Genomic DNA, 26,197 nt, shown 5'->3' with positions numbered 1-26,197 from the left:
TGAACATTTCGTTCATTCACTAACTCAAAGTGCTGAACAAGGTCTGACCACTGAAACAATTTCTGACGAATCAGTCCTCTTATACCATTCAGGTACCAGTGGTTAAACATTTGGTGACGTAACGGATGCAATTGTTCTTTACATTTGACTCGTATTTTGACCAGCTCTCGGTAAATGCGTTCTCTCAACTCCACAGGCAAAGCACGAATGTTCTCTTGTAAAGCATCCATGAATAGGTCATACTAAATCCTCTTTCTGACACAAGAAATGTACCGTAAGCACAGACATGGTTTTAATTCATTGTCGAATCTAAATCGTTTAATCACTAATTTACACATTAGAATTCGTTCAGAAGTTTCCTCTTTCACTAAGTTGACATTGTGTAAAAGATGTTGGTAATTCGTTAACTCTTCCTCTGGAATTCGATGTAGTAAGTTTACAATGTAGTAGATAGAATCATCAATAGCAAACCATTCCTTTTTAAAACCGGGGGTCGTTGATCAATGTCTGTCCAATGGAACACTTTCAACTGAATCAGTCCTTGTATAGCATTCAGGTACCAGTGGTTTAAACACCGGTGACGTAACGGATGCAATTGTTCTTTACGTTTCACTTGTATTTTGACCAGTTCTCGGTAAATGCGTTCTCTCAATTCCACAGGCAAAGCACGAATGTTCCCTTGTAAAGTATCTATGAATAGGTCAGTCCGTACAATTCACAATCTTCTCCTAGAGCAAAAGTAATCCACATAGTGAGTAATTTCTGACCACTGCCATTCAGGGTAACGTCCAAGAATCTCATTGAACTTTTTTGATGTAAATGGTCTAAAGCGATATAATAGGATCAATGCACCCTTGACCCAGAGAAATCTAACACACTGGTTAACTTTTTTCACTTTCCTCTTGTGAATTTCTCGACACAAAAGTTCTACAGTTACCTATTGAGATTTCACTCTGGCAAGTCCCTGCCAAACTTCCTTGTAAATCTTCTCTTGCAGTTCTTTAGGTAATGATTCAATATCGTTTTTGAAATGAAGTTTAAATACTGGTCTCGGTGATGTCCAACATTTGACTCCTAACCAATCTGGTTTCTTCTTCGACGATATGGTAAGTTACTTCAATGTCTCGGTCCCACTAAGGGTAAGTAATGACAATTTGGTGACCATCGAGCATGGGTAGGCCGAATTTTGTGGTTCCCAGTGGTGAAGCGACACACCGCAACTGAAGCACTTGACTTTATCCCCTTGGCCCAAGTAGAAAAATCCGGCTCCGGCTAATTCTTCGGGGGTTGGTCCTCCAAGATACTTAAGCCATTTTCCTTTGAACGATTGAAGACGATTTTCAAAGTCGCAGCATTCCGACAAACGCACAGGAAACGAATATTCGTCTTTCACAGGTTCGTTTCGATGAGGGTTGGGTGACATGGACAGGAGTTTGCTCAGGGCTGGATGACATCCATAGGGGGGTAGACGTGAAGGTGGACATCCACATTTAAAACGAAACCCAGTAAAGTGTCCAAGAAGACGAGCGGCATCGCTTTCGCGTCCCTTAGGTTTGACACGCACAGCATCACTTTCCATGATAGGGGTAGTGAGAATAAAGTTCCGATGATGCTTTACGGCATCGCTAAGGTCACAGCGTACAGCATCGTTCCCATCGCAAGGCTCACAATCGCATTCCACTTCAGAGACCCCAAACTTGAATTATGTCTGTCTGAACTTGTTTTGTGTTTCTCTGAAAGTATTCATCTTGTTTGCTTGGTCTTGGTAGTCGCAATGAACTATCGATCTTGACCATAGCCCCTTTTCATACTAGTCGCAATGCAGTTTCAAGCATGTACATCGTTCCTTTTTTATGTCTTGTTTTGGATGGTACCGTCTCTAAGGTACCGTCATAATTGTACCGTAGTGTAATGCGAGGAAAGACCATAGAAACGTAAGGGCAGTACGGAGACCATCGAGTATGTTCCAGAATAGCTGAATTTTTATAGATACATAGATCCATTCGTAACTTCAGTCCGCAAGCGAAACACTGTACTGCGTATCCCAATCCAGACTCAGGTCCCAAGTAGACAAATCCTGTTCTAGCTAAAACATGCGAAGAAGGTAATCCTTCCCTATCCGTAAGCCATTTTAAAAACGTGTCCAATCGACGGGCACAATCACAATAGTCAGGTAAGAAGACTGGAAAATGGTAGGGTTTGAACTTGGAGTTTTCATCGGGTTTCTCACTCGATTCTTGCTGTGGCGAAGTCATGCTTCTGGTGGGTGGCTATCCTCTTACAACCAATGTTTTATACCGACATGTCCATACGGCAACGTAAAGTGGTTGGGAAGCCGCACTCGCGTCTGGTACACGATTTGATAGACTTTTTCCAAGGGTCGACTGACGATGTGGTGAGTGGGTAAACGTACAGTCTTGTTGGGTTGATAGGTGGTCACTTTAAAGTGTTCATCTTCTCTAGACTGCAAGGCTTCTTTCAATACGTCAAAGTTCACCGCTCGACTGGTACGATAATTCAGAGTCAATCCTTTCACTTTACACTCTGTGTGCACTTCTTCTTGTTTGTCCCGGTATTCGTAGCCGTAATTTTTAGGACCGCCACTCGCGAAACTTAGAATCTTGTCGTCGGGGTGCTCGTCTGTCCAGGCACCTAAACGGTCTCCTTCGATGTCAGGGTGCTGTTGACTCGGGTAATGGATGTAAATGCAACTGTCCGTGTCAAAGTACAGGACGCGTTCCCCTAACAGTTCTAAAGCTTTGTACAGTTTTAAGCGAGCATGAGCTGTCACGTAAGCCGCAATGATGACATTTCCAAAGGGGTCGTCTTGTACAAAGTCCAGATCTTCTTCGTAATTGACTAAGATCAAATCCTCGCGAACGACGTCCACGTGTTTCATGAATTTGGTTTTGTCGTGAATCATCTGAAAGTAGCGGGAAGGTTCTGTCAAATATTCCGTCTTGGGTAAACACGGTCGTTGTGCCATTTTACCCCACAAGCAATTTAACATCACTTTGGCAAACGATCGCCTGCCTTCGTTTTTCTCGATGTGATCTAAAGTGATGCCTTCTTGTGCCCAGTATTTCTCTTTAAATGTCTTTTGGTCTTCGGGAGTGTGACACCAGGAAGGATAGCCGCTGGCTTCTTGCTTCAGTTTTAAAAAGGCATCCACGTAGTCTGCGAAAATGCCTTTCTGAGTGGGGTCACCCTTGTGGTATTGTTGTGTCTTGGGAAAGTGGCAAATTTCGTACACTTCTAACGGTTGGTATCCCATGTCCATAGCTTTGAACAATTCTACGCTGACCCACGTCCCCGTCAAGGCTCGTTCTTCTTGGGTGTGCTGGCAAGGTTGATCTTGGTTGCACGTTTCGGCACAAGTACGGCACAAAGGAAACATCAGTTTGCCTTGGCAATGGTGAGGTAAGACGGGATGGGACAAGTCGGTGGGAGGCAAAACTTTGCACTTGATCAAGCCTTCGTATTGTCGAATGTTTTTCAGGTCGAAGTGTTCCGTTAGCAATTGCGGGTGTCCTGCAGGAAAGTGACAATATTTGCACACGTAGGGATACAGCGAACACACGTCCAAGTATTTGATTTCTTCTCCTTTCTCTTCGTCGGCTTGGTACAGCAAACAGGTGGCATTGGTCCTTCCTCCGTACAAACTATCCCTCGAGTTCAGGGGGTCCACCCACTGGTAACTTTCCACGACACGTTTAAATTCGGGATCGGTTTTCAAACGGTGATCGTATTCGCATTCCCACATTTCCACCACTTGGTATCCTTCCTGTTCTAACTTTAGGCGTCGCTGACAAGTGGCCTGGTAAAAGTCTTCCATGGTTCGTTGTGAAAACTGATTTTTAGTGCCACGGTCAGGGTAACAGACGGGACATCCGTGAAATAAGCAACCGTTAAACTCGTACACTATCTTGGGGTTTTCTAAGTCTCAGCCATCGACCGAATGAGTTCCGATGGTCTTTTCGCCCCCTCCGTTGCGGGCATGCTGAATCCATTTGTCTTCCTTGTCGCACAAGTAATGTAACCAGCGTAGGACTTTGACCGAGTATTGACGTTTGACATAGTTGGTCGTTTGAGGACTGATGACAGCCACGGTTTTTTCAGGCATGAATCGTTGCCGGTACACTAAGGAACACGCTTTGGCAATGGTGCAAGCTTCTTTCAAAGGATCGACCCCTCCGTGTTCCATGAACAGTTCTCGAAATTTTCCACAGCAACGCCGTAAAATGTCCACGTCGGAACGACAACACTTTAGCATTTCTTCCTGAAAGTCGAAAGGGTCGGAGGCGTGAGCCTGGTACCAAGCGTAGAAAGCTTCTCGTTGTTCGGTAAGCATGTTGTCAGGGTCGTAATAGTGAGCCTCAGGCAAATGGGGTAGAACGGCATGTTGATTGGCTTCCGTATTGAAAAAGTGTGGAAAGTACCCTTTAGCCATTTCTGTCATTCCAAACGTTTTAGGCATTCGACTCAAAGGCATGGCCAAGTAACTCATCGAATCTTTAAACTGCACTTGTCCCACTTGCATGAAAATGATTTTGGCTCCGTTCAAAGTCACTTTAGGACGCTCGGTACCATGTTCCGTATAGTATCTCAAAAGAAACTGTCCATCGTATCCGGAGAAATTGTGAGCCATCACCGTGGCATGACGATGACAATCTCCGTAACGTTCGATGTCCTCTTGGCTCCACGTCTTGTCGATGGGATGTAAGACCCATTGGGCAAAATCGGCTAGCGTGTTCGGTCCCCGAAAGATTTTTTCACGCCCTCCAGGAATCTTGCTGCAGTGAGGGCAATAACTCAAGATAGGTTCTTGAATGCACTTCTTGCACGCCTCATAAGCCATGCAGAAATTAGGAATGTAATTGCCGGTCTCTTGCATGCATTCAAAATCGAAAAAGATGAAATTGCCTTTATTCTTGTGACCGTCCTCTTTCTCTGGTGGGGGTTGGTATTTTTGCACGTAGCATTCGTGTTCCAAGTCCACGATGTGGTGACAAATGTGACATATTTTCTTTCCTCGATATACGTGTGCCTTGACATTAATGGTACATAGACCTTGTCCACACGTAAGGCACAATCTCAGCAGTTGACAAGCGCATTTCTGCTGTGAACCTTGCGTCTTCAGATGTTGTTGGTAACAGGCAGGGCTGACAAATGTGCGCAGACAAGCTGGACAATGCACTTGTTCTTGCCCTTCGTTCAGACAGGGCTGAGAGGTCAAACATCCTGAGCATTTCGATCCGCAATGCTTGTGTTGCTATCGATTGTTATAGCCATAGTCACATTTCTCACAATAATAACCGTATCCCAGGAATGCGGTGATACTGGTAATGGTATCGAAATGTTCATAGTGATGATTGAGGTGAATGTATTTTCCGTCCTTATAGTCTTTCCCTCGAAACAACAGAGACCCGCGCACTTCTTGAGGGTGCACTTTCAAGGTGTAACATGGAGCTAGGACATCTTGCAATTTTTGCATTTCAGGAATGCCACAGGGTTTGTCTTTGGGCAAGCCGGCTTGTTGCAACAGGAGTTCTGCTTCGTTTCGTTATTTAGCTCGGTCCGATTGTCGAATAGTTTTCCAGGCTCTTTTCCATTCTGCCGTGTCGTTTTTGTCGACATAGGTTCGTCCCACCACGATAGCCCTGGCTAAACACATCTGGTCTTGAGAATTGTGAATTTGGACGAGGCTCTTTTTGGTGCTGCGAAGGTTGTTGACCAATAACACCTTATTGGGTTGTCCGGTCCCTTGAGGAGGAGAGACGTGGGTCATGTCCAGTGTGGCTTTTCCATCGGTGATATCAAACTGGTTATTAGATTGTTGCACGTGTTGAATCTTGTCCATGACTTTAGAAGCGGTCAATTCTGCAGGGCTGCTAAACTCGATCCAAACAGGGGATTTCAAACCGTCGTGTTGTATGGAAAGTCTCAGGCGATCGTCTTCTTTGGGTTGACATTGTCGCTTGAGTGTGGTGAGCAAAGAATCCCACATCTCGGTGATGAACCCTTCTGCTTTCTCTAACGGTACTTCGGACTTGAAATCTTTAAACTTCACCGTGTATTTGTAAGCCGTGGTTCTAAATTTTCTAGAGGGACGCTTTTCGGTCTCTTGAATGGAATAATACTTTCAGGGTTGACTAAGGGTGGTGAACTTTGTTTAGAGGAAAACTCTCTGAGTTTGGATTCTGGTTCACTCATGTCCTCTTCAAAATGACTGGCATGAATTTGTGCCAAGACTTCAGCCCTGGTACGAGGCGATAGATCACGTTTCTGCCTCTTACTTTCTTCTTCTTCTTTCTTCTTGAATGAATTGGATCGTTTCATCTTGATAGCAAAAACGTCAAATGACTAAAGTTTAAACACCATGGGTTACTTTATAGTCATGACAGACCAGCGTATATAAAGGGTGTGTGTCTTGTCCTTCCACTATTCATTTCACTCTCAAACCGAGCACAACGATGGAAGAGACTACCTAGATCGAACGTTTCATCAGAGCTTTGCGAGGGGTCATTAGAAAAGTCTCTTCAGATCAGTCGAGGGACTACTCATCCTCCTATCGAGATAAAAGTCAAGATACTTGCTATATCTGTCAGAAGAAAGGGCATTGGTCTTCAGAGTGTCCAGACCGTCAAAAAAGAAAAAAAGGGTATGGAAGAGACATAAGTCAGGATACCTGTTATTATTGTCAAGAAAAAGGACATTGGTCTCCAGATTGCCCTAAGAAACAAGAGGAGTCAGAAGAAGAGAGGGATTCTGAAGAGGAAGAAGAAGAAGAGGAAGAAAGCAGACAGGTGAAGAAAAAGAAACAGGAGAAGAAAAGAAGAAGGGAAGAAAGTGAGGATGAAGAGGAGGAAAAGACTGTGACAGTGAAGAAATTCAAAAAACAGAGAGAGTGAACAATGAGACAGAAGAAGTCTATGAACTTTTAAAAGTGCTCTATTGTGAATTGTGAATTGGATTGTTAATATTTATAAAAGAATAAATTTGGTATACAAGGTAAGTGTCTTTGGGTTTTGATTTTAAAATAAGAAGCTATACTCACGCACTCATAGACAGACACGTACTATAGGGGTAAAATGTTTTTTTTTTGAGTTATTGGCAATTGAAAGTCTATCTCTTTTCGAGAGACATGGGTGGCCCTGAAAAGGGCCTTTTTGGTGTAGGGGTGAGTTTAAGTAATCAACTTTAACTGCCTTAAGCCTTTGCCACGGCCAAGGCCTACTTATGGACTGCGTAATGTTGATGATGATGATGATTTGGTTGAAATCGCTAAGGGTGGTACGGTAGGCTTAGTCACAGAGTTGGAGTGTTTAGCTCGGGAAGGTCGTATGCTCTTCGGTCGTAATAAAGAAGTCTGATAACATTTGTTTCAGACTTCTTAACTCTGCTAAAATGTCTAACAGTACCGTGACCGTTTGACTTTCACACCCTCGTTTCTCTGCTGATGCTGCTTCTTCTTGTTGTTGTTGTTTTTTTCTTACCTTCTCTTCTTGCTGCTGTTGCTGTAGGAGAAAAGCTTGTTCCACTTCCTTTTGCTGTTGTATAAATTTCTCCAATTCTTCTTTCTGTCTCTGTCTAAAATTTTCCACGTGCGGTAATGAAGGAGAAGGTGGCGAAGGTTCCGAAACAAATTCTTGCGAGGTAAGAAAATCCACAAAATCCCAAGTTACCTCTTCTGGAAGTAAGTCCGCGTTCCCTTGGGTAGTCTCCACGGCTGGTGCACCCCAATTTATCGTTTTCTGAGTTTCCGTCATGTTGAAAAACTGTCGCATGGATTGACTGCACACAGGCGCTAGCGAATCTATATAGGACATGTGACGTCACGGACTACTCTCTTCGGATTGGACGTGGGCTGACTGAATTTTGTAACGCGTGTTTGGATTGGTCAATGAACTCAATCCGTTTCGATCCTTCCTCTCCCTATAAATAAGCGCAGTTCACTGCATTCCTTCACCTGTTCTCGGCACCCCAACATGTGGACCGACGTGCAATCTTCAACCCTTGTATCTTCCATGATGTTCCGGACGGACATACCGATGTATGTCCGATCCAAGTGGACAGTTGTCCACAGGACAGACACCAGCCTCTGGATCAGAAGAATATATGTGGAGCGTCAAGGATGCCTAAAAAGTGTACTCATTTACGGTCCTGCAGTCAGGCGCAGCTTAAGGACAAGAAGAAGACCAATGCGGTGCCATTTATGTTAACATACCCTTAATATTAACATAAACCCAAAGGCCCTTTTCAGGGCCACTCATAGGTCTCGATAAGATCTTGACTTTCATTGCCTACCCCCATTTTTTTTATTTTATTAAAAAAAAAAAATAGAGACCCCTCCCTGTATCAATTTTCCCCTGTTCCATTTCCATAGACCCATCAGGTCGGGACCCTATTAAAATAGGGTCCCGACCCTGTTCCATTTCCCCTTGAGGCTAAACAGTCCCAAGATTTTTCCCATGTTAAATTCCCTTGAGGCTAAACAGTCCCAAGATTTTTTTTTTCCCATGTTAAATTTCCCTTGAGGCTAAACAGTCCCATGATTTTTTTTCCCATGTTAAATTCCCTTGAGGCTAAACAGTCCCATGGTTTTTGTCCATGTTAAATTTCCCTTGATGCTAAACGGTTCCATGGTGGTTTTTAATGCTAATTCCCCTTGAAGCTAAACGGTTCCACTTCACTACTGTTGGTTTTTTTTTCTTCGGGGAGTAGAGGTTAATACCAGGTAGGGATAGGGCGTCCCTTATTTCGCTGTTTCCTCTCGACGAAATTCGGCAGGACATTTTTCGTGGATCGACCTCTATCCCCTAAAGATAAAATGTCAAAGAAGGGTCTAATCTTCTTAAGGCATGTGTAGTACGAGACCTCCGTCATCTAGCTGATTTCTCGAAATCGGTTAAACGAAATTCCTCAAGACTTCTTTCGTGACTATACTATCCTCCAGAGATAACATGTCAATAAGGGTCCTTGTCAAATCTCTTTAAAGGAATGTGATACTTAATGACCAAACCGTATGAGTAAGATATAATCTTCTTGCTGCATGTGATTTACCCACCCTCCACTCCCCCTTTGTGTAATCCCAATTTTTGGAAATTGGTTACAAGTATGTTAAGTTCCCCAGCTCCAAGGACATCAAGATAACATTCAAAGTTAACTGAAGGCTTCTTAAACTCGTAAATACTCCACATAATTCTCCGCAAAGGACATGACGACCACTCAAGAGAAATCTACAATTTCACGCTTGTATGTTTTTTGTTGTTGGTGGTTTCCCTTTTACTTGAGTCATTGGTAAGCTTTTCGAACCCGGATACTAATAGTTCATGCATCACAAGACATGACTCAGATGCCTAACACAACTAATTAATTCTATATCAAATTACTAAACACGTATTCCTATCAATATTCTAAACCATTCATACATATAGTCCGTGATCCGTCTATATTCAGCTTTATTTACCCACCCTCCACTCCCCTTTATGTAATCCCAATTCTGGAAATTGGTTACAAGTATGTTAAGTTCCCCAGCTCCAAGGACTTCAAGATAACATTCAAAGTTAACTGAAGGCACTCGTATTTCTCCATTCAGGTTAGAATTACACCAATCCATGCCCGAAAGAGCTTTCATCTGCATTAACTAAGTGGTAACCAATTACATACTGAATTGGGAATAAGGAATAAATTTAAAAAAAGCTCGGTGTGAATAAGGAATAAGTATTCAAATGTATGTAACTGGTTACTTATTCCTTATTGAATCGGGAATAAGGAATAAGTAACCAACTTGATTTCAGTCAGTTTGATTAAATACAGCACAAATATCAATTGCTACATCTCTTCTCTCTGAGTTATGTAGGCAATGAGTTGTAATTATACGTATCACGTATCTAAACTGTTATTCCGTCCAATAATCCCATGCTTATTTTTTATATAAAAAAGTTCTCTATATCCTGTCTCACTTCAGTGTAGAAATTTGGCATTTGAAGATTATGACCGTAAATGTTTCGAAGTGTAAGTCAGTACTTCTGCAGTATGTAGAACCATCTCGTTCCCATTTGCGTCATATTTTAAACTGAACGTAATTGTGCAGTATACTAACTACTCCTCTTTAGCTGTCTGTAAAAGAATGGAAGATACATTCATAACCCACAATATGATCTGATTTATCTCTCTCTTCCGTTTATAAAATGCATATATTGCACTAGATACATTCAATATTCTGTCTCATTTAAGTAATTCAAAACATGGCTTCTTTTGAATGGGTCCTGTAACCACATGAAAGCAGAACTCAATGAGTTATGCTATTTCCTTATTAGACAATTCATGACAGTTGACACTGATGAGTACATTATTTCTATCATTTGCAGAGACGATCTTATCCAACGCTGTAATAGCAAACGTTTTCATTTGTTATTCTTTGATTACATGTAAAAGAAAGTTCATAGTGTGTGTGTGTGTGTGTGTGTGTGTGTGTGTATGTGTGAGAGAGAGAGAGAGAGAGAGAGAGAGAAAGAAAGAAAGAAAGAAAGAAAGGAAGGAAGGAAGAGACATACAGAGAGAGAGAGAGAGAGAGAGAGAGATTTGGAACGACAAAAGGTAAACAAAGCGATAAGTGATATCTGAAAGAGAAGGGATTGGGTGTCATTTTACGGTTTTGTAAATCTACATTTCATTAGTCAAAGACTTGGAATTTGACCAATAACTTTTCTCCATACATTACATTAGTGGTGCCTGGAATCCCCATCATGAGCACATGGTTTTAAAGCACTGTAAATTGAATTTGTCATTTTCAGTTCCTGACATTTCAAAGTTCCAATCACTGCACCAACATATTTTAATAAAGTATATTATATTATAGTATTTTCTTACAAAATCATCAACAACCTATTATTGATATACATGTAATGTTGGTAAAATAGATTAATTTTACAGGGCAGTGCAACGACCCAGTTCAAACGAAAGTAGTAGAATCTGGCTGCCGTCATATGTTAAATTAAGTTATAAAAAAATATTGTTCAATTATTGCATTTCTTTTAGAATGACATGCTCAATATCAAATGATAAGAGGTAGAGAAACAGTTTGCAAGGGAAAACAGTTCTTTTCATTAACCCGGTGCAACGACCTATTTGACATGAAACGGCGGAATCGGATCGCCGCCATCTGTCAAATTATGTATTTAAAAAAAAAACGGGTTTCATTGAAAGTTGCATTTCTTTTACAATGACATGCTCAATATCAATGATAAGAGGGAACGAACACAGCGTAAAAAGGGAAAAACACAGCGTAAAAGGGAAAAGGGAAAAACACAGCGTAAAAGGGAAAAACACAGCGTGAAAAGGAAAAGCACAGCGTAAAAGGGAAAAACACAGTGTAAAAGGGAAAAACCTAAAAAAGAAACACACAGTGTAAAAGGAAAAATAAAAAATAAAAATAAAAAAAGCGTTAAAGGGAAAAACAGAGTAAAATGTGTCCAATACTTGAATATTACTTTTAATGCAATGTTAACTACTAACACTGAATCGTCTCAAACGGTGAAATTTAGAATATGTTTGTCAGAACTTTAATATTTTTACCATAGCCGCCTGTAAATTGAAATTTTGTTCTGTAAAAATTGGTGTGTAGCAAGATTCATGTGATTATCTCTCCATCTCATGATTAATTTTGAGTCTTATTAGCCCAATGCGAACAAAAAGTTGAATAATTTCTATAATTTTAACATATTAAAAACACAGAAAATCTATATTTTGCACCAAAAATAAAAAACTAAATCATGTTATAAACAGCTTAGCTATCTTTATGAATGTGTCAGTTTTGGTTCTGATACATATACAGATAAGAAAACAAGGGTACGATGCAACATTTTGATACAAAAATATGTAATTGCAATAACAGATACAATGTTTTGCTAAAAAAGTAATTGCAATAGCAGATACAACTGTTTGATACAAGAATAAGTAATTGCAACATACATATAGAACGTTTTGACACAAAAATAAGTAATTGCAATAACAGTAGTATCCTGACGTCATTAGAAAATAAACATAAAAATACAATTTTTGACATTCAGAATACAATAAGCATTTTATGATTTTATGTAGTAGTATTATATGCGTGTAGATTTTTTCGGTTGTCTTTTAAATTTAAAATAAAATCATTGGCTCGTGTTATCAGAGGTCATTTAAACTACAGAAATATATTTAAAATCTTAAAGCCACTGTTCAGTATGAATTTTTTGTGATTGTTGTTTCGCCTCGAAAATAGGTAATTTATCTTTTCAAGCCCTCAAAACGTTGCTTCTAGAATTTCTTTTTATTTTAAAAGTCTTGAGCAGTCATAGACTGTGCATTATGCATAGTTATTGGGCACTTGATATGGGTGGAAAAAGTTATTATTTTGGTTACTAACGGATAATCCAACCCATCTGAATGTATTAGGACCAGTTTTTGTTTTACACGGTCCACATACTAAAACTGGATTTTCCCATTCAGTCGTAAACTGTTTTGATGACTTACGGTGACAAAAGCAACATAGTTTTCTGCCTGTCATTTTAAGTAAGAAGGCTAGACCTATGTAGATACAGGAAGTTTTCTAATAGGTGCGCTTGGGAAATTTCCTTGTCAAGCAATAAAATTGCATTATGCCGTCCGATTTTACTTGGGAATGCAGTCATTTGGTTTTAAGTGGTCTTTTCACATCCAAATTTGAGTTTTTGCTTTCCATTATTCATTTTTTCCCAAGCTTTATTCCATGGAAAACCTACACAGATTGTACAAATTCATTATGTTTTACTTTTTCCATAAAGGTATATGTTGCGTTTATTATATCTTCATTTAAAACAAAGATTAAACCCTTTATAGTATTTCTTCTTTCAATGGCATGCTGTCTCTTCGTTCGGGAGATTAATATAATATATGGTGGGGTTGCATCGAGACAAGGAAGTTCCAGTCAAAGGGTTACATAATTTGTTTCTCCACGCGGCTCTGCCGATTGGGTGGGGGCAACATGTATTATCCTTCGACTGAGATGTCCTTGTCTCGTCTTGGTACACACATCTGCATAGATCATTTTTCTCACCCAGTTTTTTTCTCATTTAAATTAAAGTAACGATGCACATTTGCAATATAGCTAGAAGTTTCAAAACAGGGTATTCATCGTGTATTATAAATGCTCTCACTGTTTATTGAGGTCACCAGGTTTTGTACTCTTTTTTTTAAAATGAAAACCTGAATAATTATCTAAGTAGAATCTAGCTATAAAATCAAGAGAAAAGGTATCATTGTCACGTGTTGCAAGTATTACATCATGAGCGTCTGGAGCTACGTGCTTTTATTTTTGTAAACACGCATTAATATGTTAATGAGCGCATGGGAGTGCCCAGATGACTCTAAGTACACAAGTTCTACGCATGACACAATAGAAACATAACATTATTTTATATTGTTGCAGTATTATCATGTTTAATCGATGGATGTGGTTTAAAAAAAAACATAAGTATTTAACATCTTTTATGCAGATAATTTCTAACTTTCATCAATTTTATTTTGGACAATAATAAGTACACAGCTGTAACAAAGTGTGTTATGGTTGTGAGGACATTTCTAATTCGTGATATTCTTGGAATTTTATATTTTCTGTCCTGAAAATATGGCAAGTGTTGCCAGTACTGGTACAATGATACACTACATAAAAATCTTCTTATGGAACAGCGTGGACTGACGGATAGACCACTCTTAATTGGTATGTGCAGGAATTTTCATTTGTTTACAGTATTTGATTCAACTAGGGCAGGTCAGGGGTGTTTGACAATGTTTGAAGAGAACAGGGCTAACATAACACAATTATGGTTCTTTTTGTTTGTTGTGCCTGCATTTAGAACGTTTGTATTTTTATAGCTGGTGATGTGTATTGCCTGTGTGACTGGAACAGTGTTTTCTGTTATATTTCCATACAGCATGGCGAATTTTATTCTACCTGTAGCTCAGTAAATCTGCAGATCGGCTTCCTTAAATCTAACTAAAAGTACCTAATTCGTTTCACACGAAGTATTTAACCTAGCTAGATATTTTTAGCTACATTTAATGACGCTGTCTGAAAATTTGCTAAGTTACAGACAGGATAAAATTCGCCATGCAGTGAGTAGTTTCTAACATAATACCAAATTGGTCAACTTCGTGGGCATGAATGTGTCTGTCTCGCAAATTGTTTGTATGGTGTGTTATCAAAGTTACAGAGACCTTGTGTTGCTTTATGAGCGAATGTCTTGTATTCATATATATGTTGTTGTTGCTGTTGTTTTATTTTATTACAACTCCGTCAGGCACAGCAGACGACAACAGGGGTTTCTTTTTAAAAGTAGCGCGTGGAGACCACTGAGTCGACCGGACTGAGACAGCCAAAAGTAAAGGTAGCAAAACAGCGAGATTTCTCTGTCGCACCTAGTGACGACAAAAGATCTCAAGTAAGTCTGCCAAGTCATAGAAATGGTCCAGACGACGTGAGATTGTTATGTTCTCGACAGAGATCTTCGTTTCTAACTTGGTTTGAATAAGTCCCACTACCGAGCATGTGTCAGCCGATTCATTAATATCCATATCTTCTGTTCCACAGAAAACTGCACGTTTTCTTTAAACATCGTTACGAGTTTGTTCAGTTCGTTCTTAATTATTGCTCATTTCCAGACATTTGAATTTTCTGTATCAGGTTGTCAATTTCTTATGGAAACTCCGCTGACTCTCTTCTCGATCTTTTCACTTTTTTTTTTTTGGCTACAGATATCTTCGCTCATCATTGGGGACACTGCTTTGTCAAGGATGGATCTGAACATAGTTTTTGTTATCACTGACCTCAGCACATTCTCGATATACTCTTTGGACGCCATTTTGTGAACATTTAGAGTTAACCTGTCCAGTTTATTTGCGATGGTATCCGTTTTGTGTGACTCGGTTTCTAAGACCTCATCACCGACTGAATGTCTTTAAATCCGATCAGACTGGCGAAAGTCTGCTGAGGGCATATCCATCATTCAAACACACAGGATTGCGTTTCGTCTGTTCCTTCACCAACCCCAACGTACACGATATCCCGCACTTTTCTTTCTCCTTCTGTTCGTTCTTGATGTTCCTTGAATTTTTTCACGATCAGACATTTTAAAATTTACAAAATTACAAGTTCATTGCCGCTACGAGTCCATCTGGGACTCGGGGAGCCGAGTTGTCTGCAGTGCATTGCTTTACCGATCACAGCCATCTCACATCTGTGGATTTGAATCTCGGGCTCAGCCAATGTCGTGGTATGTGAGAAAGCTTGCATGTGGGTCGTTGGTTCTAACTGGGGTTTTCCTGGGTTCTTCCTTCTCCATGTAAAGCCTATAGCATGCTTAAAAATGGCTTCAAGCCCACAATAACAATATCGAGTCCACCCACTAAGAGATGTAGTGTATACTTTAAACTTAAAAATATGCTACAATGCACGAATTATACTGCACTGGCCGTTGTGTGTGCCGACGAATGAACACATGAGTATTTGTAAATTGTGAGTGTCTTGAAACATCAAACAACTATGCCAATTACACGCAAAAAAGTGCCATGTTGTGCAAAATTAATACTAGCATAGATCATTTACTATAATACTGTTTGTTTACAAGTGTGATTTTGTTAACAGCTGACATTTTTACTCTTGTGGCCTTTCTACTTAATCCGCCAAATTGTTCCATGTGAAGAAAAGTTGTTGAGAATATAGTTCTCAGTGGCGACGAATTACATCCGAGGTTCCTTTCTCGACTTGACAAAAAAGGCCGAGGACGTTCCGATTGAGCTGTCCTTGTGACCTCATACATTCGAGACTAATTTCATTACTAAACGCGGTCTACAAACTAGCACCAGTTTCAACAGGGAACAGACTTAACAAGGTACTTTCCTCTGTTATAAGTTATGATCAGAAAGGTTTTATGAAAGGAGATTTATTGGTAAAAACAAAAGCATTGTATATCCTATATGACTTTATGAACATATCGACGAAACAAATCAATCTTTCCTCTTCTTACTAATTGGTATTGAGAAAGTATTTGACTCTATCGAATGGGATTTTTTAGAAAAATACGCCGAAATCTGTTAAATTTAGTGATTCTTTTTATCAGTGATTCAAGGCATTTTGTAACAAGGCAAAAAGCAGCGTCATCATTAATGGTTATTTTTCTTAAGAGAGAGAGAGAGCATTAACTCCATACTTATTTATCATGCAAGATCAAACGTGGTCACTATTGTATATTTCCAATTTTGTTAATGCAGTCATCGATTCCTGGCACTGGAAATGAATTTCTTTTGGTCACACTGTTCACTTTTATATAGCCAGTGCACAAATAAAAATTATTTTATTCTGGTTCCAGTTACTTTTACTTGGTTCTGTGAAATCATTATCCATCAAGTATTTCATTTCTTTTTTCAAACATTCCTGTTTGAGAAGATTCATCGTGTAAGGATGCTGTTTACACATGTGTAGAATCTTCAATTTGAACGTCGTTGTAGATTTTATTTGGTCGTGTTGGAATATCTGGAAACAAGTGCTCATTTTTGCATAATAGCTGTTTACTTCACTCTTTTCTTGTGTTTGTAGATGTGAACGTTTCTGATGCAGATTGTTCAATATTTATGAATTCCGAAAATTGCTTAAAACAAAGTTACTACAGTTAGACTGCATTCCATCGTTACATCCTCACATTATAGGACAGCTACAACTGTGTTTGTTTCTTCCTCCCATGAGTGTTAGTAATGCAATTTAAGTCACTTAATTTCTTTTCAATTTATAAGAACCATACTATTTAGCTTGAAGAGGAATTTTTAGGTATGAGCTAAAGAACTATAACTCTATCACCAGGTTGACAACTCCTTTCTTTTATATTTCTGTCAAACCTTAACTTTCATTTGTGACTGAGTAGAGTGAAGATTAATTCATGCTGCTTTAAAATTATTCGACAAAATCATGTTTGAAATCAGAGATATAATCAAGAAGATTAATGTATAAATCGTCGGTTAAATAAGTCTTTTAATAACTTCAACGATCCACGGACACTATGTCCAAAACTAGTTTCTTGTTACGACTCCGTGGTCTTCAACAAGCTAAGCCAACTAGATTAGTAAAATTCAACAAATAATTTGATTCTCTTGGTTAGAAAATGAAAATTTAAAAGGAACGTACAGAGTTGTGAATTAACAAATAATCTAAAAAGTTCTATCACAATTCCAAAAGAAGAATGAGTTCCAAATGAATTCTAGGTTTTAAATGTGCTGCTGTAAAAAGAGCATTTAATATGAAAGTTTGCTAACAGTCTTGCTGTATCACAATGAAGCAGTCCAGAATGTCTTTAAATGAATTTACAGTAATCCCAAAACAGTGTATTTTAGTCTGAACAATAAAAAAACACTTTGTAAATCCAATGAATAATTTAACTAATTTAAATACATAATGCCTCTCAAATTATAAATGATCACAGCACAAATTGATTCCACAAAGACTGATGTTAAAATGGAATAAATAATTGTGAATAAAGAATCGTATATACATTCCCCTTGACCTATGTCTCAATAACCTTTTCTATCAAAAGAAATCCATCAGCTTAATAGAAAAATACTCCAAACTGTAGACAAGGTCAAGTTTGTTTACTTACATTTTAACGAATCAGCTTCAGAAACATCAGGTAGACCATGGTTGTTCCATGGGAAAACCAATGTCCTGAATTCAAAATCCAAGTAAAGACGTTGCTTATTTTAAAATATAATCTACAATCATGAACAAAATTTTTAGCCATGCAATATGTTGTTTACTGATGGTCATTATAATCTACATTCGTGGACAAAAGTTAAGCACATATATATATATATATATATATATATATATATATATATATATATATATATATATATATATATATATATATATATATATATATACATAACACTGAATATTCCTCAATCATTGTAAAAAATATCTGATCACTGGAAAAAAAACGTTGAATAATTATATTGACAAGTGAAACTCTTACGAATGTAAATTCAGAAATCATGTTTGGCGTTTAGCGAAATAAAATATATGTAAATGAAGTTTTAATTTATATAAGAAATAAAACCACTTTAATATTGGTTTGCAGGTGTACCAAAGATAATACATTAATTGCCTTTCAGTTTAGATTTATGCAAAGATTTATTGTAACAAATTAATTAATTTTGTTTTTTACTTTTATCGATGAGGATACATTTACTGTTTGTAAATAAGAAGGAGAAGGTACTGAACACTTCTTTTATAATTGTTCAGTTATTGGAGATTGAGAGAACCTTTCTTGTAGAGATTAAGAATTATATGGTAAATTTTAAGGTTTCCAAGAGTCATATCTTTCTTGCAAATAAGAAGTTTGGTGATATAGGTAATTTCTGCATTCTGATTGCAAAATATCTGATTTATAGGTCGCTCAGTGTATAAAAAAACAACAAAATGTTTTACAAGTTACAAAACAGATGATTTGTACCACAGAATAAATGTACAAATATTTATCAACTTGCATAATACGTTTACGTTGGAGAAAAAGTGACCTATTATAAAAACTCTAACGGCTTAATACAGCTAAACACTAACCGACTCTTGATTGTCATTTTATGTATCACGTCGAATGTGGGCAACACCCAATTTTTCTAGATACATGTTAAGACTTTTGTATATTCTTCAACTGAGTTTGACTCTTTATGCATGTGTGTGTGTGTGTGTGTGTGTGTTTGTTAGTTTGTGTGTGTGTGTGTGTACGTGTGCGTGTGAGAGCAAGAGAGTTTTTACAACATATTTATTTGCATTTGTATATCTATATTTATTAATATACTATGTATCAACAGTGTCAAGACTGCTCAACAGTTGTGCTTGACACTGTTTCAGTTGGTCTTCACACGAGTTTGTACAATCCTGATAGATAAATTTCAATATAAGAAGTATTTCGAATTAGATGAAACTGTCGTTGAAGATTAAGAGTAGACAGACAAATGGGCAATCCAATCATGTATGGGCAGATCACAAAATGAGGACGAGTTAAACAAACCTATATGGAAGTTCTTAAGAAGTTCAGTGAGTGTAACATTTCGCACTAACAAGCTATTTCAGCTGACCCAATAGATGAAAATGTAATTGGTACAAGAGAACTATTTAGTAAAATAATGTCATACAATTATTACAGGTGGGGAAGTCCCCACATTTTCCCACCTTCACCCTGAATTTCACCACAAAAGACTGTTGGTGGGGTAGATGGAGAGTAGCGCCTGTGATATCTGGCTGGAGCAAAGACGCTACCGATAACTGTCTATATGTGCTCTCATGCGATAAAGACAAGCTACCATAGGTATGTCATCTTGTTATTAGTATGATGCCTGCTGCTAAACAAAACTCTCTCTCTCTCTCTCTCTCTCTCTCTCTCTCACACACACACACACACACACACAAACACACACACACACACACACACATTGAGTCCAAAATGTTCAAGCAATGAGGTTTAACTTTTTTGTGCTATGCATTTTATGACATGCAAAATGTGAAAAGACTGCAGGCGAGATAAAAACAAATTCTTTATGTGAATATGATTTAAAATAAAGCTTTCATTGGATCAGCTCAAAGTCGTTAGCTGAATATGATTTAAAATAAAGCTTTCATTGGATCAGCTCAGGCCTTTTGCCTTATGTATCGTTATACTCGAGTAAAACAAAAAGTACTGAATTCCTCGAACAACTAGCTGTACTCTACAAAAAGAGTCACTTTTCACGATTAGAAACGAAAATATTCTGTGAAATGTTCTACATGTAATATTAAATCGATATCATATGAAAGATTCGTCTGCTTATACGCTACCTTCGAAACGTGGGCAGATGCAGTATAGAGTGTATACAGTCGAACAAAGCTAACTTGAGTCGCAGTGATAATGGATTTTAAAGCCGTAACATTTGGCCATTCGAGTTTTAAATAATAAAAAGGACTTATTGTTTGGTAGATATCTTTAGACCTGTGACAAATCTGTGCAAATATCTTGGTCACTTCTATCTTCGTTTACGTGGGACGCTTTTGATAATTCAAGAAATTGCATACATCTGTATAGACAGTGTGAATGAATGTAACTGCATAGACAGTGTGACTGAATGTAACTGTATAGACAGCGTGACAGCAATCGATCCGTGATACTGAATCATAAGATTATCACTATGTAACAGATTAAAATTGTGCTTTTAGCTTTGGTATTGTGTCTAGTTGTAGTAGTGATAGTATTCGTGGTAGTAGTATTCGTAGTGTTCGTAGTAGTAGTAGTAGTAGTAGTGGCGGTGGGGCTGGGCGGAGGAAAAAGAGAAAGTTTGCACACGACATGTTATCATTTATAGGACATTCTATTATGCCAGATACTTCACCGGGAAGGCGTGAGTTTTAAACCTGTCCGGATCAGATGGAATTGACTGCTGATGTGTTTCTCTTTTTACTAAATATTTCAATGGCCTCGGCACATTATAACCTTCTTCTTTAAAATACACATTAATTTAAGATGGATCTGTGTGTAATATGTATATTCAAAGAATATAAACATTATTGTTTTGTATTCATTAGACGTGTCACTTTTCTACCGAAAACTGAACACAGTTATGTTTGGCTCGCAAAAATAGTATCAGTACTATTGCAACAGTTACACGCAGTTTGTTTCTTCGCATTACTTACGTCTTAAATAACGGCTTTAGCAACAAAGGTACTGCTAATAGGGCACCTTATTGGAATTAAGCCTTTATTTTATGCAAGGGACGTAGACTAGTGTATAAGACACTTCCAAACCAACTTTTTATAAGTAGTTTTTACGAAATTGCAAGACCCTTACAGCGACGTTTCTATTCGCTCACACCGGTCCAATCAACAAATCACAATAATAAATATTATTATTCGCATGTCAGCTGACTGGAAAAGGAAGTTACGCGAATACAAACGAATCGGCAGGCGACACCAAGTATAATGCATTAATTTCCTCAATCGTTGTTATGCATTCAGTGATTTTGAATGTTGATACGAGTATAATTTTGTTGTATATTGTCCGAGAGGAAGAGTATGTTTTCGCCAGTGTAGTGACAAGACTAATGAATACAAAGTGGTAGTGAGACGTTACCTGTTCTGAATACACAACGTTGCTTGCTGTCAACGGTAGGACTCTCTCTCTCTCTCTCTCTCTCTCTCTCTCTCTCTCTCTATATATATATATATATATATATATATATATATATATATATATATGGCAGTTTGACAAGAAGCGTGACTCTATTTATATAGGTATTAAATAAGAAAGTATGATTTCAAGAAATGTATAATTAGGTGCTTATGTTATATAATACGTGCAATATGACTGGCTCAAATTAAATCCTTATACCTGCAACGTACTAGCATTCAGTTTCCGACCTACAATATGACTGGATATAGTCATAAATTGATAGATCGTAAATGTACTCCACCGATTAGCTGTGTAATCTGTATAGAGTTTCAAGATTTTCAAACCTTGTCCATGGGCTGTCATAGTTTTTTTAATACTGAAAGTTAGGCATTTGTCATTGGAACAGAAAAGTTTAACATACGGCTTCGCTGCTTGATAAAGCAGGGGACATTCAAAGCTACAATCTCATTTCTTGAAGAATGTTTTTAAAAATCGTGAGTGATAGATAAACCTATCGCATGTGACCTTGCCACGATTCATTTCAACGTGCAGAAGCTTCCGTAATTGTAATTTCCAGTACCATCTACTTTATTAAATAATAACTATGTCACATCGCCCGTCCGTGCAAGTGTGCGCGTGCTTGCATTTAGTCAGTCACAACTTATTTTCACCCTTTTATCACCATCGGGCCTCACAATATGTAGGAGTTTGCGTCATGCGGCCCGCGGGTCGCGGGTTGGACACGCCTGGTCGAAGTCTTTTAAGAGACTTCGCTGCTGCAACATGATCTGGTTTGTTTGTCGTTATGTGGATTAGTTGTGAAATAATTGACTAATTTTTAAACGAGAACAATGAAAATAGTTTGGGGTTTTTTGTTTTGTTTGACGGGAAATATGTTATGTTATCAATCAGTAACTGTATTCAAACAATACCCACATTTCGTCATTGTTTTGCACAGAAATACGCACAAGATCCCATACTGAGTTTCAATTTGCAAGTTAGTTGTCTTTCCGAGTATACTTTGCCATAGGACACACAACCCTTATTGATCTGACAAACAAGTCCGTATCTAGGTAGTTATAAAGCCCGCATAACATGTACTTTATTGTCTGAGACGAGGTCACGCTTTTAAAATAGCGTCGGGGATATTCCTTTCGTCTCTCCGTTGCCACATCTCCCTCAAACCTTTTTGTGGAAATTTGCGAAACTTTGTAGTTATGTTGCCACTGTGCGTATGTGATGTCATCCGTACCTCCACCTCCTGGGGTTCTTGGGATGGGGTTTAAGATCAGATGTGCAAACATTTCAATTACATTTTCGAATATTTTATGGTCGTACTTCAAAATATTCAGTCTTGGAAGGACATGTGATAAATGTTTCCTCTGGACGCCTGGGTCATTGGGGTGGGGGCGAATACGACTATGGAGGTGGGGTGTGATTGGTGTGGTACGCGTAGTTTGAACAATCGAATTAAAACTTTATAAAGGCAAGGCAATGTAGTTATTCTAATTAGTAGTTTTTATTAGCTGGTTTCCTATTTTAATCTGTGTAAAACAAGTGATCTGTAAAGTCATGAAAAAAGCTAAAAATAAATTTTTATATAAAAAAATGCATTAAAACATTGAATTACAGTGAACGCACGACAACATACGAATATCGCTTTGCCATTTCTGTGTTCATCTTCACTTTCGTTAAATATTCAAATTTCACTGACAAAAGTCGCAGATGAAAACTATCGAATTGGTCCAGACAAGCCAAAAGTGTATTGGGTAATTTTAGGTCAACAACCCAAAATGTATCGTTTCACAAAACGGCCCAAATAGTTAAAATTTGATGATACGTCATTGTTAGGCAAAGGGATATTGATAGAGAGATATCTACCAGAAATCTAATCAGATTGTATTTTTCCCTTAACTTCATAATAAATTAAGACCGAGAAGTTACCAATGATATGAGTTTATTCTACTTTGCATAAAATAAAAAAGAATGTACAAATACAAATTTTGTTATAGTATATTTATAAGTTAAATTCAATGACAATTATCTGATTCATTTAATAAATATTTCATAAAAGTTGGTAATCTAATACCCACCTCTCCAGCTTTTTTGGTAAACTGTATGCAATATTTCGTTAAAAATAAGCATGGTTTGTTTAATAGTTTCATTAAGTTGTTAATTATCCCGCCATGTCAGGGTTGGATCAGCTCAAGTGTTTGGGGGGATTGGAGAGGCGGTCCAAAATTTCAAAAGCGGCCTGACTTTCCTCGAAACGGCACCAAAGCAAAAGTCTATGTGCCTATTTACTGATGGGGTGCATAATACCCCCAAAACGTGAGCAAGAATAAAATGATGATCAAACTTCAAGTGATAAGTGACTGTACGTTTGTGTGTGTGTACGGTTTTTTATTATGGGGGGTGTGTGGAGTCCGGAAACGGGAAACCAACCCTGATAAGGCACTGCTCCTCGTAATTTGCTTTACTAATGCCTACATTCAGCCCAAAACGTATCGGAAAAGAAAATGCCTATTTGAAAGTCACCAATAAAAAAAAGAAAAGAACAATAGTAGCAACATAAAAATGTGACTCAAACCATAATTAGCTATGCAAGAGTAGTGTCCCTTATCACCATACTGTCTTCCTTTTATAACATGAATAGTATACGATGTACATAATTCAAGCAAAGATACGTCAAAACTGTTAAGAAATTTATCTGTTGATTTTCTTATCGGGCAAAATCACCTGTTTCATACATATAGTTATCTTCAGTAACACCATTTACGCTATTAGACAATATAAAGTCCTCCATTGCCTACATCGACTATTTAAATCACCAATCACAAATAAATATGCTTCTGTGAAGCGTGACATAGCCTGTGACAATTGTTCTTCTATCAATTCAATTTCATTTTCCTTTTTTGTTGAGATAGTGTATATTTACATGCAGTTAAAACGAATATGCAGAATCCATCAGCCATTTTATCCATCATATCAAGAAAAGGTCTAGTTTTCAGATTTCAAAAGACGACGGTTGCTTTTAAAAGATAATATATAGTATTGGGTATTTATTAGTCTTGGGAATAAGTTTAAACCGGTTCATCATAACAGATCCATCGTCGATTTTAATAGGATGGAGCTATTTTCTAAAGTGTCACTTTCGCATACTACGCTACGATAAAACTGCTTGCATATCATAACCTCAAACAGTCTACCGGCATATTTAGTCGTTTGCTTGCATATCATAACTTTGAACGTTCTACCGGCATATTTAGTCGTCTGCTTGCATATCATAACTTTGAACGTTCTACCGGCATATTTAGTCGTCTGCTTGCATATCATAACTTTGAACGTTCTACCGGCATATTTAGTCGTCTACTTGCATATCATAACTTTGAACGTTCTACCGGCATATTTAGTCGTCTGCTTGCATATCATAACTTTGAACGTTCTACCGGTACATTAGTCGTCTGCTATGATGTTGGCACATGATTTTTACTAAACAATTGAAGGTTATATTAGCTCGAAATAATTATTCAGATATTTTACATTTCCTGGAAGATTTCGTCACAACATAGTATAAAAAAATTGATAAAAATGTAACCATTTATATTCGGTATTGAAGATTATAATCGAACGTTGATATGTCCGACCAACCTTCAGTTATCTTCATTAATCGTCACATATTTAGTATTTATGTGAAATACATTTGTTGTCTATATATAAGCCACACTCAACAGCGAACAGCTTAGCCACCGATCTACTATTTCCTTCTTGCTCCTGCAGATAAGAATATTTGCTATCGCTATCTGGCCAGCGTCCTGGAGGAAGGTCCCCATGCCTGATCTGCTCTCTTCATTTTACTCATGATTTCATGAAACTGAAAATCTATGGACCGTTCAATTTTCAAAATTTTAATTCCACTGAGGTTTGGGGTTACCTTTCGTAAGATGTTTCTTCCAGTACGAGGAATTTTGTCAGAAATACAGGCAGTAGAAAGGATTGAAATAAAAATATGTATTCCTAAGATATTTAAATATTTTTTTGGGGTGGGTGGGGTGGGGGAGACAAATTATATATGTGGAGGGGAAAAAACTCGGACCTGGACAAACACTGTTATGAGGTGAATTCAGTTTATTCACGATTAAATACGGCACTCAATGACAACAAGATTAAGCATGATTTTATATTATTCAGCAGCCAACGGAAGAATTTACCCAGATATAAGCTTTTCACAAAAGCCCCATTGGCACCTGGTCTCTTTTGGGGCCCCGAGTGGCCGAGTGGTCTAAAGCGCTCACCGTTCCGGATCACTGCCATCTCACCTCTGTCTGCGTGGGTTCGAGTCCAAGGCTCGGCTTGCGTGGGTACGTGGGACAGCCTGCCAGTAGCTTCCCGTGGGTCGGTGGTTCTTCCCTGGGTTTTCCAGGGTTTTTTCTCCACCAGTTATACTGGTCGCCATGCATAGCCTATCTTGTGCTGAAAAATGGCGTTAAACCCTAGAACAACAATAAACCTGGTCTCTTTTAACGGCAGGAAACGGTCAAACCACTCACAAGACAATAATCACCGTCACAATACTTTTACTGCAGCGGCCCCGGGTATCCGAGTGGTCTAAAACGCTTGTCTTTACCAATCACTGCCATCTCACCTCTGCGTGGGTTCGAGTCTCGGTCTCGGTGAATATGGGTATGTAAGAAAAATGCCAGTAACCTCCCATGGGTCGGTGTTTCTTACCGGGCTTTACCCCGAGTTCTTCGTTCACCAGTTATGCTGCCCGCGATGTGAAGCCTATCATAGGTGGAAAAATGGCGTTAAATCCAAAACAAAAACAAACAAATTTTCTTGCATTTAATCCAAATGTGTGCTATATAACCAAACTGCACTCTGAATTATGTGCCAAGCAGTATACACGTCTTTTGGAATTCTTCTACTTATCTGATATAATGAGTTGCAGTGCGGTGATTTGAACGAAAAGGACACAGTCAAAACCA

General features: G+C 38.2%; 1 protein-coding gene across 5 annotated transcripts in view; it reads left to right on the top strand.

The window, feature by feature from the left end:
- The first annotated feature begins 13,587 nt into the window (after window positions 1-13,587).
- Window positions 13,588-26,197, top strand: part of LOC149798254 (uncharacterized) — a 33,111-nt gene continuing 20,501 nt past the window's right edge. Inside the window, exons 1-2 of one of the 5 annotated variants that reach the window (XM_089963386.1) lie at window positions 13,589-13,744; window positions 19,218-19,379. The gene's annotated coding sequence lies outside the window, so the exon portion shown is untranslated. Of the gene's footprint in view, window positions 13,745-15,712; window positions 15,915-19,217; window positions 19,380-20,625; window positions 21,206-26,197 lie in introns of those variants that run through there. The other 4 variants (XM_089963385.1, XM_089963387.1, XM_089963388.1 and 1 more) reach the window with 4 other exon arrangements.

This window comes from Sinohyriopsis cumingii, chromosome 6 (genome assembly GCF_028554795.1).
Source record: "Sinohyriopsis cumingii isolate HCF-2022 chromosome 6, ASM2855479v2, whole genome shotgun sequence".
NCBI lineage: Eukaryota > Metazoa > Mollusca > Bivalvia > Unionida > Unionidae > Sinohyriopsis > Sinohyriopsis cumingii.
This window is presented reverse-complemented; position numbering and strand designations above follow the sequence as displayed.